The following is a 13,895-nucleotide window of genomic DNA, read 5'->3' on the forward strand; positions in this document are numbered from 1 at the left end:
CTTTACCTCGCTTATCCTGGAGGATGGGGTGTAGTTGGGACCCAGCACAGAAATGGAATCTTTTCTGGTCTGTCACCAGACTGCCCCCTTGAGCATGGAAGGACACCTTCAGACAACCTTGCAGAAGCAGAGCTGGGACAGGTGCTCAAGCCAACCTGCCCTTGGCCAATAGTGCTGAGTTACACAACCCTGTTGACCTCTGTCTTCCTCTGCTTAAAGCCAACCCACTTGTGCGTTCTTGCCAATATGACCATATTAAGTCTCCTTTCTCTGCTTCTCACCATTAATCAATGACCTTCGCAGTAGTAGCCAAGCCTTGCCCACTGAGAGGGCCTTTGCCCTCAAGTTCTAGTGTCTCTCCCTTTTCTGGAGTAGCAGAATGACAGGACACGCTTGAACAAAGCTGCAAAGGTAACTAATCATAAATTATAAGATTCGATTCCAAATTGCTACTATGCTTGGTTTGGTGACTAATTAAATTAATCCATGATAGAGACAGCAGAGAAGATGGCCAGTTGTTTCCCTTAATTCTGCTCTGGAACTCAAGAGTTAGAGAACTAATAGTGTTTTCTCATTTGTCTTTGTGATAAACACTGGAAGGTTGCAAAAATGAACTATCTGGTATGGACTTTTGAACCAAACATCTCAGTAGAAAGTTCAGTTGAATAACATCAGAACCATCCGTTAGACCTGTACGTGAAGGGTGAACTTTAATTGAGCATCAACCTAGTGTCTAAAATGCCAGTTTCCTTTCTTTAATTGCTAAGACTATGGAGAAACCAGCTGAGAAACAGCCACCTAAGTGCCCCCATCTTTGCACATCTTTTGTAGACATGAAGGCTCCTACAATACTCCAAAAGAGAGACGGTGAACTGAGAGGCGCCTTTGACAGTGATGGGTGAGGTCTCTAGTGGGACCTCCTGGTGTTACTTTGTTTCTACACTTTCAAGTTAAGTGTATTATCAAGGTTCCGAGTTTCTGTGTATCCCAGTTGTCCCATTGGTAAAATAGCAACAATATCCACACAGGATAATTACTGCAATAAAGAATGGAAGGGTGTGTGTGGCAGTGCATTGTAAAGCTGGAGGCACATCACTGCATGTAAGATATCTCCCTGTGCTTGTGGGTACCTGAAAACAATAGCTGGGGGGTTTCTCACAGAAGAGGGCTGTTTAAAGGGATGAAATATTCTAAGAAAAACATTCTTGTTCTTTGTTTTCTCTTGGCCAGTATTGTGGATTCTGAATAAAAATCACCAAGTTATTACTTTGATTAAGTAGAAGTAACTCTTCCTTACAAGAAAGACAGGAAAACACAGATCCTTCCCATTGCTGGTATATTCAGTGTTGCTATGACTATTTTCCGAAATGGTAGAAATTGACTTTTCCAAAAATGGCTCATGATTTTTTTTAAAAATAATCATAGATTACTTTAAAATATCAGGTTCTACTTCCAAGTTTGTAGTTATCAATGCTGACTTCGTCTTCCCTTCCATTATCTTGTTTCATAAGGCAACCAGCGAATTTCCCCTTTTCTACAGGGCAAAAAGGTACACAGGAGGGAGAGGGTCACTGACTGCCCACTCCCCCAACAGTGGGACTTGGGTTTTCTGTTCCATGACAGTCTAAGACTTGGAAAGGCATGGCCTTTCATTCTCATCTGATAAGACAAAGTCCTTTTGTGGTAGAGATCACTTATGAATGAGCGCCAAGTTCTGATGCTGCCGTCCTTTCACTGATTCCAGACCTGGAGCTTGAGATGTTTCTGTCTTGAATGTAACTGATCAGAACTCCAGACTCTGAGAGTTTAAATCCTTCAGCTCTTCTCTCGCACTTGCCATTCAAAATGTCTTTGGATGCTCAAGCCTCAGGCAGGTCTTGAGGTTAGAGCCCTATAGCAAATCACTGGATGAAAATGGTGGGTGCTGACTGTCCTCTGAGTTACAGTCTCTCTTTTCACGCAGCTGTTGTGAGACTGAAGACACTCTCCCCATTACCAAGAGACAGCTGTGATAGGCCTCAACAGGATCCGTCAGTTTCAAGGTGATTCATATTGGCAGAGGGAAAGGCTACCTTTATTTCCCTGGTAATCAATTTGGATTCCCTACAGACACAAATCCAGAATTAGTAAGATAAAGGAAGAAGCAATGCAAAAATAATACCCAAGCAAATGGCCAAAGTTCCAGTCTTCTGGGACAGACAGATTCATATGCCTGCTTCACAGGACTCAGAACCCTGCTGGCTTACAGCTGTGCTTCAATCATGGCTACTGAGCCTGAGCCCAGAGCATGGGGGAAAAGCAAAAACACAGCTCAAGTTGCTGAGCATAGGAATAATCAAACCACAAGGCTGGTGGGAAAGGCAAGGCAAAGGGCACTTCTTCCTCAGCTGCCAACCTGTTCTACACATCCATCAAGACTTGCTGAGGAGAAAGATGAATAAAGGGAGGTACTGGGAATTTATTTTTGAATGAAAAATGCCAAAGTAGGAGGACATTGTCTATAAACACACAATTTAAGCCAACACACACGCAATTTAAGTCATGGTGATTTTCACCTTTGACAGGACAAAACATTCTGGATAAGTGGACAACATTTTTAGTTGCTGTAGCCTATTTTATATAAACAGAGGTGAGTGGGGTGGGGTTTGGGGCAGGAGTAAAACCAAGAACATTTTCAGTTAGCCAGAAAGATCTTTGATATTTTTTAGGTTTATTTTATTTTATGCATATGAGTGTTTGTCTTTGCCAATGTATGCGTACCATGTCTGTGCCCAGTGCCTGCAGAGGCCAAAAGAGGGCATCAGAGCTCCTGGGGCTGGCGTCAGAGATGACTGTGAATAGCCACATGGACTCTGGGAACTGAACCTGGCTACTCTGGAAAGGCAACAGGTGTCCTTAGCCATCGAGCCAGCTCCACGAATCTCAGAATGAGTATTTACAGAGAATAATCCCTCCTGTGACTGTGTGCTTGTTATCATTCTGACTCTCCCAGGTCTCAAGTCCAAATGTTCTGCTAAGTTCATCAAATTCTCTCCATGTGTGAGACCCTGACTCACCCACTGGCTAGTGCTTTCAGCTGGTTTAGTCAGATCATAGATAATCAAGTTTCAGTTCTGAGTTTCCCTTCAGAAAGAAGTAAAGGCACAAGGTCCTCTTGGGACCTCTAGTCTGAATGTGCTGGTTTCCTGTTGGGAAGGAAATCTAGATGTATTTGGTGTTGAGGAAATCAGTTTAAGGCAGTTATCCAGACCAAATACTCTAAATATTGACTTCTGTTTTCTGGTCTTGTTTTTGCTTTTAGTCCGAATAGGTATGTTATTCTTCATTCAAAAGCTCCTCTCTTCTCCTCTGTCCCCATCCTACCCTCTTCTTTCCATCTGTTTTTGTCATTATGGTGCTGAGATTTAATCTGGGTCTGAGGAATGCTGAACACATCCCTACTACTGTGCTACATCCACCTTCTCCTGAACACCATTTCTTTAAAAAGAGGAAAGTGACTATTTTTGAAACGAAGTTATCTACCGATTAAGAGTATATTCGTCACATCAAGTAAGATTCTTTAGTGGCTGAAAGGAACTGAGTAATAGGTAAAATGGCAACTCACTTGGTAATGTAGTGAGTCTTTACTGTGTGCCAAAAGTTACTCACGATTTCTAGGCATAACAAGAACATTCTTAGTCACTTTTACATATGAGGTTAAGTGAGTTGCAGAGACAGGAAATGACATCAGGAAGGGGAGGTGGTATGTAATCTGAACTCATGATCTTTTTACATCTAAGTTTGTGATTTTTTTACATCATCATGCTTCTATTTAATACATTTCTTAAGACACACACTAAAGACACACTGACGGCCCAAGGTCTCCTTAGAAGTGAAGAGCTAGGGGTGATCCATGCTCACCCTTATACTGGTGTGCAGTTACATCATAGATCAAAAAGCACCAAGCCCAGCTCCTCACCTCGTCCAGACTTCCATCCTTCACCCTTGGTAGCTCTGGCCTGGCTCCCTTGGTTGAGGCCCCGCCTTAGCTTCTGGTCTTTGGTGCTGTTCCTTTCCCCCAGGCCATAGTCAAGCTGCACACTACCTGCCCTCTGACTTTCCACTTCCGGCCTCCACTCTCCCCCAAGGCCTGCCCTCTCTGGGGTAACCTTCCTGCTCCCCTTCCACAGTGTGTCTTAACCTCCCCAGCTTTCTCAGCCCAGTGAGAGGTCCCTCTTGCTTTTGTGGCTGTTAATGGCTTCCTGGGAAGTTACACAGCACCTCCCAGGTTATTTCTTACCAGGGAATCCCTTTCCCTTGGTCAAGTCATTATTTGTGAGTTTCCTTTGGCTCTGGAGGGCTATGGCTGACTCACTGTTTGGTCTTCCAGCATCTACCTTCCAAAGGAAAGCTGACATGGAAGTAAGGATACAGGACTTAAAAATTTTTTTTGGAATATATAGTCAAATTTTATTTAAAATGTATTTCACTGAAGTATAATAGTTGGATATTTTTAAAATTCAAATACCACATGGAACATACTTGCATTGAAAAATCTTCATACCTTATCTGCAATTGAATTTCACTAGTCCAGTACTTTATCTGGCAACTCACCTGTAATATTTTGAAGAATGCATTTCAAATGTGTACTTCCAATATAGGACAGCAGCATCATCACTGACGAATGAAGTGACCTGAGAGTATTGTTATTTAAAGATGATACTATGCAAATGCTAATTCATTCCAACTTCTAGTTTTAGTGCTGACTTTTTAAGATCTCCAGAGACTTTCTCCAAACAACATAACTAGCTGCTGTTCAACTCCACACCTCATCACCACTAAAGCTGCTTAAAACTACGCATTTCAGCAGAGCTCTTGGAGCTATGAGAGAACGCAGATGTACCGTACCTCTGTGTGCTCATGTGCTTGTCTTGAGGCCAGCATCACCAGCCCCATCAAGTCTTAGCCTACCTGCGTGTACCTCTCTCTACAGGACTGTATATGTTGTTTCAAATTGTGAAGTCAGCGACTGATCTGTTCGGTCACTGCTAAATTTTTCTCACTAAATGCAACATCAGTATTAAAAGGCCTGGGACGCTGGGTGGCTGGGGCAGTGGAAATCCTGTCTTGACCCCCACCACCACCCTAGGAAAAAAAAAAAAGCCTGAAATAAACTGATGAGCAGGGAGGGAAGATTGGGCAAAGGGACCTTTACCACTGTCTCAATTCTCCACCTTCCAGCAGCGCTTCTCCCCCAGGATCCCTGCTGCTTTCCCAGGATGTTCAGACAAGATCTTTTCTCCAGCTTCCTCCGTTCATCCTCTTCTCAGTATGTGGATAAGCGACTGTACGAACTGGACTGAACAAAAGCTTAAAGGCTGGCACGCTTTCCATGGCGCTCCTTTAAAGACTAGTTTGAATGCCCCTTGGGCTTTCTATAAAGATTCTACTGGCTTCTTGAGGTCAGTCACTTCCTCCTGTGGCTAACCACACTGCGTAGACCTTCATAGTACAGTACAGTGGTGCAGCTGATTATAAATGCACACGTACACAAAATACCTTATATTAATATCTCTTACATTTACATCGTCAATGTCACTGTAATGTCTAACAAAAAATAAGTATAAATTAGTCAAATAAATATTTCCGTTAGCTTTTAGATAGGAGGATTCCTGGGCATTTAACATGTAGTGCAACAATTGTTGAAGAATTAGAGAGTCAAACACTGGGGAGAGTCAATAAGAATATTTTAGGTAACAAGAAGCTTTCAACTCTGATAACACTGGGTGTGGGGACTCTAGAGCAGTTCATCCCAGCCATTGGGATGCGGAAGCGGGAGAGAGTCTCTGAGTGGAGCCAGCCTGGGCTACATAGAGAGTTCCAGGCCTGACAGAGAGCAGATCCGACTCTGTTTCTTAACACACTATGTCTGGCATTTTACTCTGCTCTCTCTCCTGGGACCAGGATGATCAGTTTCGGGAATGTTCACAATGCCCAGAATGTTACCAACCTTGTTTCTTCTAATTAGTCTCCAACTGTGCTACCTTACAGCTCCGACTCTCATTTCTGCCGTGACATGTTAGGGACTGTGACATTCTGGTCACTTTTAGTTGTGGAACACAGACATGTCTATTTTGAAAGAGATGGAGGAAGTACAGCACAGCATCCATTGCTTTTTTTTTTTCAGCCTTCTTTTTTTCTGTTAAGTCGGGGGCAGGGAAGAGATGCATTCAACTCAGACCTTGTCCCTTGACAATATCCACACACTGGTCCAAGGTGTTAATCACATTTTCAGCTTTCAGTGCCTTCCTTAATTTTCAATGGTTCCTTTGAAGTTGGTCTCTATAAAAACAGTTGGTTTCTTGGGGAGATGTTTACTTCTTAAGGAGGTCTCACGCCATCCCTACCTTCCCCACAGTCCTGTTGCAGTGCTTTTCTGGGTGGGGAAATCCCTCTCTTGTCCTGTGGCATCATGAACTGCTCTAGAGATTTTGCATCCTACTCTAAACATTACATACATTCCCAGGGAGCTTTAGGAATGATTAGTTTCCTTTAAAGTATTTTTTTCCAGTAAGCTTCATTGTGTATTTTATTTTATTATTTTTTTTTGGTTTTTTTTTTTTTTTTTTTTTTTTTTTTGGTTTTTCGAGACAGGGTTTCTCTGTAGCTTTGGAGCCTATCCTGGAACTAGCTCTTGTAGACCAGGCTGGTCTCGAACTCACAGAGATCCGCCTGCCTCTGCCTCCCGAGTGCTGGGATTAAAGGCGTGCGCCACCACCGCCCAGCTTTCATTGTGTATTTTAAAGGCCAATGTGCAACTTTGCTTTATTTTGATGATTTGAAACCCTAAAATTAAGCTATACTGTTAAGTTCCAGCCATCGGAATATCTAAACCAGAGTGAGACATTCCTCCCATGCTTACAAACTTGCCCTTCTCCCACATTCTTTTATATACATGTGTGTATTTTTCGAGACAGGATTTCTCTGTGTAACTTTGGAACCTGTCCTGGAACTAGCTGTTGTAGACCAGGCTGGCTTCAAACCTCTGCCTCCCAAATGTTGGGATTAAAGGCTTGCGTTACCACTGCCTGGTCTCTTCCACATTCTTTGTGAAGCCCTCCTCAGAACCTCTTACTGTGCTCCATCGGGAGCTCTGCAGTGAGCCTAGAGATCTGGAAGAGATGAACAAGGAGGAATATGACAGAGACACCTCTTGTTGGCATCCCTACCTACTAAGATTCTCTTGAGTGCACTCCTTGATTTTACTGTCAATCACCTGTTCATACCTGTAGATACTGGTCTTCCTTCAATGCACGGTGCTACAAAACTGAAGTATACGGGCCCTCCTAGCCCTGCCATGTAAGCACCTCTGTAACCAAAGTGATGAAGAGCTGGCTATACGTCTTAAATATGATAACTCTTATGTTATCAGAAGTTTGAAACTTGGGCACATATTTTTTTTAACTGTTACGCTGGTCTCCCACTTTATATTTGTTTGTTCTCTGTGCAGCTTTCCAATTCACAGGCCCTGCTGGTTAAGTAAGTTGGGAAGAGCCTCCATTTCTGCTGAAGCCTTTAATGTCCACAGGCTGAAGCGCCACTAATTCAATTAATTCCCATTTGTTCTCTTTGAACATATCCAGACAGTGTTTTTAAAGAGCCATTTCTAAGAAACAGAAAATGAATCACATCTACTCAGCATGTCAATGAGTAATTAGTACTCAATTAAAGAGAGAGAGCAAAATTTTGATCTGTGGGAGGCTGGTACATGTGTCCTGGCTTGAACCTTCAGACTATTTAGAGAATCAACCCAAGAAGACCTTCAGCTTATGATGTTATGAATCATGCTTATGGATTCGACTGCGCCCTCCTCCAAGAGGCATGTTGGAGTTCTAACCTCCAGACTTCAGCGTTTGATAATATGTCTTTTTACATAAAGTAAAAATAGGTCGTTAGGGTAGCTTATATCTAATATAATTGATGTCTTTTTAAATGGGGAAGTTTGGACACAGACACACGGTGGAAGAACGCCACGTGAAGATGAAGGCGGACACAGAGGTGGTTATCAACAGAGGCGTGTCAGCGGTTGGCAGAAACACTCAAAATGAAAAATAGGGAAAAGATTCATCCATAGTGTTCTCAGGAGTAGCTGATTTCCTGATACTGTGAGTTGGTACTTCTTGCTGTGGGACAATAAATTAATGTTATTTAAGCCACTTAGAATGCAGTAGATGTTAGGATATCTATGACCATGGCCTTTTTCTAATCTAAAAAGTTCAAGGCCAACTTCAGCCACACAGAAAATTCTAGGTGAGCCTCGAACTTTCCACATTCCTCTCTCCATTTCTCAAGAGTTGGGATTGCAGGGATGCATCACGATGCTTGGTCCTGCATGTTTTCCAGTTCAATGATTTTTTTTTTTTGTTTGCTCCCTTGCAGGAAATAATGAGAGACACAAACACCTTAGGAAACGGCTAGAATTTAATGGAAGGTGAGATGACCTTTGCTTCAGAAGTAAGGGTGGGTAGTATTACTGGATTCAATATTGAGACCCAGCCATGAGTTGTGTTCATCACAGGTTCCGAAGTTCTGTTTATGGGACTAGGGAAATAGCTCCATTGGTAAAACAGTCACCACATAAGCATAAAGGCATAAGCTTCACCCCCAGCACCTACGTAAAAAGCCAGGTGTGGTGACACATGCCTGTAGTTCCAGTGCTGAGGGGGTGAAGACACGAGATCTCGGAGGCTTCTTGGCCAGCCAGCCTTGCCTAATCAGCCACTAGATTTACCATGCAAACTCCTTGTGATGTCTGCCATTTCTGGTTGGTTAGAGTGTTAGTTTGAAGGTCTCAGCTTGGCCTTCTTCCATCTGTGTGGTTTGTTACCATGATTTCTGCAGAATCTAAAATAACAGCATAGGAGGGGTGAACTATACTCATGCCCCATATGACTGTACATATGCCTGCTATGGCCAGGTAAGAAAAGTGATCTAAGTAACCTGTTGTCAGGGTAGGGACATCTGTAGCACAGCGGGCTTACTCCTGTGAAGCTCGATCAGAATTAGTGTGATTAAGATCCCTCAGCCAGGGACCGGAGAGACGCTTGTCAGGCAGAGCATAGCTGCTCTTGAAGGGTCAGAGCTCAGTGCCCAGCAGTCAGGCAGCTCACCACTGCTTTTAACTACATCCGTGAGCATCCGGCATCTTCTGGTTTCCATGGACACACATACACACAGAGAGACAGGCATATAAAAAATATGAGAAAAATGGAATAAAATAGCAAAAGTAAAGACAATTTCCTAAAATTAAAAACACCAAGAATTAATCGAAGAAACTAGTTTTCATAAGAGAATTAACCTTCCAGGTGGAACAAGTGTATTACTATATGTCTTTGTTTCACATACTTTCAGAGAAAAGCTGTAGAGGGACTTTTGTCAATGAATAGAACCAGAATCAGACACAATGAACAAATGGCTAAAGCTAGAATGCGTTTAAGACAAAAAAAAAAAAAAGGAGTGAGGGAGCCCATAACTTCATTCTCTCTCCAGCAATGCTCTGCCCTAGAGTAGGGGATGTTTTATATGACAGTCACAGGGATTTTAGGTCATGCATTGAGGTGGACAATGGATAGCTATTAAGGGTATTTAAGATAAACCAAGAAAATTTGGCTCAGAATCTAAAATATTCCAGCCTTACACAATCAAGAAATTCTAAGACTGGTGGAGGTCACAGCTGCCAGCAACTAAAGGTCATCCTCTGGTGCACGGCAAGTTTGAGGCACCCCTGGAGAAGATAGAAAATGAAAGTTAGTAATAACTAATACAGAAAGTCATACACAAAACACTTCAGAAGTCACAGGATATCCTTGTGAATCCACCCAAGAGCCAGTAGAAGATGGATCCCCTGAACAACACAGGGGAGGAAGATAATTAGATCAAAGGATCCAGCTAAACCCCACCCCCAGCCTGTAAAGCTCCCAGAATAAAGCACCCCTAAGCTAAAGATTCTACAGGGCTGATTAACTGATTGGAAACTTGTTTATCTTTTAATTTATTTTGAAAGACATAGTCTCATGCAGCTCAGAATGACCTCAAACTGCTGGGTACCAGAGGTTGACCTTAATGTCCCAATCCTCCTGCCTTTGCCTCCCAAGTGCTATCATAACAGGTATGAGCTCCACACCCAGCCTAGAACTTGGTGATTTTGCAGAGCTGGAGATGGATCTTTTGAAATATAACCACCTCCTGAGAGCAAAGCCTTCATTACTGAGATGAATGGGAAGACCCTTCCATCATGTATTCACACCTCTGCCAAGGGCCAACTATGAGTCAGGAAGCAGCCCACACCAGACACTGCATTTCCTGGCCTGTTGATCTTAGACTGTCCAGCTTCCAGGGCCAAGAGGCTATATAAGCAGTAAGAAACAGATTACTGTTGTTCACAAGTATACAATTATAGGTATACAATATACGCTAGCTATAAGAGGCAAGATAAGGCACATGGCACACTTGTGAAATTTATGTAATAATTGATTACTCTATTGTTGTTACTTTGAGACCGGGTCTCCTGGCACTTGCTGTTGAGCAGATTAAGCTCAAACTTGTAATGATTCCCCCTGCTCCTGCCTTCTGGGTGCTAGAACTGTGGACATAAGAACTACTTCTGACATAAATAAGTAACTTTAAAATTAGAATATATTTTTATTCTTTTTTGTTTTAAGAGGGAGTCTCACTGTATAGCTCTGGTTGATTTGGAACTCACTATGTAGACCAGGCTGGTACTACGTAGACGAGGCTGACCTCAAACTCATAGAGATCTGACTATCTCTCCCTGCAGAGTACTGAAATTAAAGGCAAGAACCACCACAGCTGGCAGAATACATTCATTTTTTAAATTTTCCTCAGAAATCTTGTCAGCTCCCTTGAGATACTGTAAACACCAAAGACTATCACATATTCAAAATTGGAAATTTACCAGAATAGAAAGTTTGAATTAATAATCATATTGAGCAAGCATTTTTTTCACGATATCAAATCTGTTTGACTGTTGATTCAAAAGGGTCCTTTATTAACTACATTAAAGTAATATAACTTCCTGTGAAAGTTGAGGCAAGTATTCTACGAGGTTAGAGCACAATGTCAGATCTGTGCTTCCTTACATTTATTCAGAGTTCAGCAGCAGCAGCAAAGGCTGGGTGTTCTACAGCTCTGGACTACACCTTCCTGTAAACAAACGCTGCCTAAAGCGATTCAGATGTATAACAATATTTCCAAACCCGCCAATAAAAATGAACACAGCTGGGGAGGAAAACAGGTTACTAAGCTTGGAATGATTAAAGAAAATAAAAAGCAGATACCACTTTGAATTCAATGCAAGTTAACTTCTTGAGTTGGGACGCTAAACATGTACTTTAAAGCCCATAAATTTAGAATCTATTTTTTTTTTAAGGCAGAACATTGTGTCCGATGTTTATCACTGTAGTTCTGATTGCTTATTTAAAATAAACTGGAATGGAAGGCTCAGTAAGGTTAAAATTGATACAGCAGCGCCACCCAGTGAGTATACTGACCACACAAATATGCTACTGGAATTTTTCATATTAAATTGTGCTGTATTTGTAGTGTAGCTATGTTTCAGCTATTTACATGAATTTATGTTCTATAATGCTAATTCAAGAATATAGCAAACAGTTACACATCTTACCTATTTATTCAAAATCAACTAGTAAATATACTCAAAGTATATTAGGACATCCAAGAATAAAGATTTCTGTATTTTCTGTGTTACCTGTAATGGCAGCAAGCCACAAATAGCTCATTGGTGAGATGCACCAGTGATTTCTCTCATATGAGATGTTTGACAAGTGTGGAATCATATTCCTGCATGTTCATGCTTTTGTATATATTCCTATATTCATTGTTTCTTCATAATGAGTAATTTAAAGGTTTTTGTCAGATATCCTTAATATAAAATGAATTTTTTTGTTTTGTTTTTTGAGACAGGGTTTCTCTGTAGCTTTGGAGCCTGTCCTGGAACTAACTCTTGTAAACCAGGCTGGTCTCGAACTCACAGAGATCCACCTGCCTCAGCCTCCCAAGTGCTGGTATTAAAGGCATGTGCCACCACCACCCGGCTCTAAAATATATTTTTAAAATTTCACTTCAGACTGCTATTCATAGATGGTCATCATTTTTAAGGCAATAGTAAATATTATTCATGATTCATGAGTAAACTGAATGAGGTTATCAAAGATACCACCACAGAATTTATAAATCAGTCACAGTGTGACATAGTCAAAATACTGATATGACCAGACAGTATTGCAACATCCTACTGTATATCAAATTTGGGGCTATTGCTTTCAGATTGTAAAAAGTGAATGGGATATTTTTTTATAGAAAATGTGAACACATGGGGAGAGCAAAAAGAATCAAAGTACACTTATTTTTTAAACATGTTTTGAGGCTATTTCTTTCTTCTGTTAGAGGCACCATGTTTTAAAAAAAAATAGGCTCTTGGGCTGAGAAGATGGCTTACTGGGTAAAGGCACTTAACTAAACCCTATTATTCTTTTTCTTCCCTGGAACTCACACAGCGGAAAGAGAGAAGCAACTTTTGAAAGCTGTTCTCTGACCTACACACACATAATAAATAAATAAAAAGGGGGGAAAGGGTTTTTTTATTGTTCTTAAGAGAATTTCCATTCAATAACAAACACTGGGTATCAGTGTGCAGAAGGTATGGTGTTAGATGCTGGGGAGCCTACAATGTTAGGATTGAGCCTGGAGGAGTTGGAGAGAGACACAAATAGATCAAGATGACATGAAGTGGGTTTGTTGTTTGTTTGTTTGTTTGTTTTTTTGGTATGGAAAAACTTCACCTCTGATGTCCTCCGAGTTTCACATCATGTAACTGATTGTCATTATCTGGATATTACCAGGTGTGTTTCACAGGCATCCAGAGGTAGATCTATTTAAAAATGAAACCATCACTTGTTGTAGAAGGATGCGGGCCTGCTTTTTGTCCCATCCGACTAGCTTATGCCTAAAATAATCACACGAAAATCTGTATTAATTAAATTGCTGCCTGGCTTATTATTTCTAGCCTCATATTGGCTAACTCTCACATCTTAATTAACCCATGTCTATTAATGTGTATTGCCACTTGACTGTGGCTTACTGGCATGAGTCTAACCAGCTTGGAGAGGAGAGCCATGGCGTCTGCCACACTGCCTTCTTCCTCCCAGAATCCAGTTCTCTTTTTCCCGCCTAAGTTCTGCTCTATCAAAAGGCCTAGGCAGTTTCTTTATTTGACCAATGAAAGCAATACACTCCTACACCAATTCCCCTTTTTCTGTTTAAACAAAAGGAAGGCTTTAACTTTAACATAGTAAAATTACATATAACAAAACAGTTATCAAGTAAGAATTACAGTATATATATATATATATATATATATTATTATAACAAGGGAAACCTAACTAACCATTCTTCAACTCCATCAAAGACTCCAGAAGGATATATTACCTAAGTAAACAAGATGTAAGCAACTTCCAAAACTCCTGAAATGACAGAGACATCTTGCTGCCTGGACAGTCACCCAAAGTTCTTTTGTACTGTTGGGACATCCATCTTCAGCCTACAGGCCCATAGTATCCAGCAGAGTTTTCCATGAAGCAGGAAATGTCAAAGACAGTTCAGTCACTTTCTTTTGTATCCTCCAGAATGTCTCGCAGACTCTTTCCTGAACCAGGAACCCCGAAAGATCATCTCAACTTTAGGCAAGTTCAGCAGTCTTCTCTCTGCGAGTTCTTTGTGTCCAGTTAAGCAGTCCAGGCAAGAGCAATTTCTTGCCCAAATGGCTAACTAACTCCATAAGGAGCCTCTTTGATGCCCATCTTCCTCTTGAAGTAGAT

At 41.4% G+C, this 13,895-nt stretch overlaps 1 protein-coding gene across 4 annotated transcripts in view; it reads left to right on the plus strand.

Moving 5' to 3' along the window:
- Positions 1-288: 288 nt before the first annotated feature.
- Positions 289-13,895, plus strand: part of Nuf2 (NUF2 component of NDC80 kinetochore complex) — a 47,630-nt gene continuing 34,023 nt past the window's right edge. Inside the window, exons 1-2 of one of the 4 annotated variants that reach the window (XM_038350114.1) lie at positions 374-411; positions 1,964-2,042. The gene's annotated coding sequence lies outside the window, so the exon portion shown is untranslated. Of the gene's footprint in view, positions 412-1,963; positions 2,043-8,450; positions 8,471-13,895 lie in introns of those variants that run through there. The other 3 variants (XM_038350113.1, XM_038350115.1, XM_038350120.1) reach the window with 3 other exon arrangements.

The sequence above is a fragment of the Arvicola amphibius genome, chromosome 12, assembly GCF_903992535.2.
Source record: "Arvicola amphibius chromosome 12, mArvAmp1.2, whole genome shotgun sequence".
In the NCBI taxonomy this organism is placed as follows: Eukaryota; Metazoa; Chordata; class Mammalia; order Rodentia; family Cricetidae; genus Arvicola; species Arvicola amphibius.